The sequence below is a fragment of the Phocoena phocoena genome, chromosome 5 (genome assembly GCF_963924675.1).
Source record: "Phocoena phocoena chromosome 5, mPhoPho1.1, whole genome shotgun sequence".
Classification (NCBI taxonomy): Eukaryota; Metazoa; Chordata; class Mammalia; order Artiodactyla; family Phocoenidae; genus Phocoena; species Phocoena phocoena.
This window is the reverse complement of record NC_089223.1, coordinates 23,490,842-23,492,844: the sequence shown is the minus strand read 5'-3', so window position 1 is coordinate 23,492,844 and position 2,003 is coordinate 23,490,842. Positions and strand designations below refer to the sequence as shown.

At 36.4% G+C, this 2,003-nt stretch overlaps 1 non-coding gene across 1 annotated transcript; it reads left to right on the top strand.

The window, feature by feature from the left end:
- Positions 1–238: 238 nt before the first annotated feature.
- TRNAK-UUU (transfer RNA lysine (anticodon UUU)) lies at positions 239–311 on the top strand. Its single transcript has one exon. It is a non-coding gene; the product is annotated as a tRNA-Lys (tRNA).
- The last annotated feature ends 1,692 nt before the right edge of the window (positions 312–2,003 follow it).

Below are 2,003 nucleotides of genomic sequence, written 5' to 3'. Positions count from 1 at the left end.
CCTGATATTTCAAAATTTAGGTTACTCATTGGGTAAGAGAGTTTTTATTTTGTAAAATGTAAACCAAAATCCCTTAGTAATTGTGACATTGAAACATTATATATAATAGTATTAGAGTTATTTAATATAATTACATTTACACAGTTCTTGTGTTCAAACTGTATTTTGGATGAAAAACAATAGTCTACTAAGTTAAAACTTATGTATACTTAAGTTAAAGTAAGAAAAGCTAGGGAGTGCCTGGGTAGCTCAGCTGGGAGAGCATCAGACTTTTAATCTGAGGGCCCAGGGTTCAAGTCCCTGTCCAGGCGCCAAGAATAAATAAATAAACAGAATAAAATTTATTTAAAAAAAAAGGAAAGAAAAATGAACTCAGTTTTCTTTTAAACTGAAAATTATGAAATGACTGCTTCAGATCAATGCTGTTTACCGACAGAGGTTGAAACCATATGTACGGAGAACCAAGAAATAGACCCACTCATGCATGCTCATGAAATGGATGACAAAGTTGACACTGCAGTACGGTGGGAAAATGATAGACTTTTCAGTAAGTGGTGCTGGGTCAATTGGATACTCATATGAAAAAAAAAAAAGAATCTTGATTTCTAGCTCACAACATATGCAAAAATCAATGCCAAATGGATTATAGATTTTAAAGTTAAAGTAAAAACCCCAGAACATTTCCAAACAAAAACACAGAGAAGTGTCTTCTTAACTTTGGGAAAGGTAAACAGACACAGAAAGCATTAACCCTAAAGTTTAAAAAGCAATATATAGGGCAACATTAAAATTGACAACGTCTCTTCATCAAAAATCATGTTCAAGAGAATATAAAAACAAGAGTGGAAGAAGATAGAGTTGAAGAAGATATTTTAATTCCTATATTTGTCAAAGGGCTTGTAGTTGGAATGTGTAGATACTCCTAGAATCAATAAGAAGATGATAGGCAATCCAAGACTTCAGCTTTCAACCAAGATGGAGTGAGAGAGAATAGATTTGCCCACCTTACTGAAACAACTTTTTTGAAAAGGACAAAATATATGAAACACCCAAGGTAAAACAAACAAGGAGAGCACTGCTTGTTTACTGCCTTACTTTCTGGGTCACAGCACAGCGTGCCTGCAGTCCTCTCTGAATTGAGGAGATGGATCTGGGAATTCAGGGAGGCTAACGCAGTTAGAGGTCGCAGGACACTAGACCAGACAGGAAAGAGCTACACTGAGAGAGAGCGCTGGCCATCCCCACTCAGGTGGTCCCCTCATGTCTTCAGCTGAATCAGCAGATGAAGGTGAAGAAACTTCCTGACACTAGGACAAGAATCACTGGAAAGAACTACAGGGAAAAATCACCAGGGAAGGGACTTCCCTGGTGGTGCAGTGGATAAGACTCTGTACTCCCAAATGCAGCAGGCCCAGGTTTGATCCCTGGTCAGGGAACTAGATCCCACATGCGTGCTGCAACTAAGAAGCCCGCTGGCCTCAACTAAGGAGCCCATGTGCTGCAACTAATACCTGGTGTAACCAAATAAGTAAATAAATATATATTTTTGAAGTTATTAAAAAAAAACTAAAAATAAAAAAATCACCAGGGAATCATTCAGGGTGGAAATAGCTCCTGTTCCAGAGCGAAAAACATCATAATTCACAAAGCACTGTAGGATTTTGTCTTAGTAGTGGGCAAAATTAAAAATTAGCCCTAGACTAAATGCTGCTGTGACTCTGCCTAAGAAAACTTAATAACAAGATCCCATAGGTTCAAACTTCTCCCAAGAAACTTAACTATGTCCTAAATCAGAGCTCAATATATTCACAGGAAAAAAAAAATGTCTAACACCAACTCATTTTCTATAATTCTACCCACAGTTTTCTCAATTTCCAACTTGTACCAGTATTTAATACTCTTTTAATCTGCTAAAAATATTAACTGACTGCTCTCCTAAATCTGAAGATTATATAGTTTTAGTATAAATATATATCACGTATTTTTGTAAAATTTGACAAAAC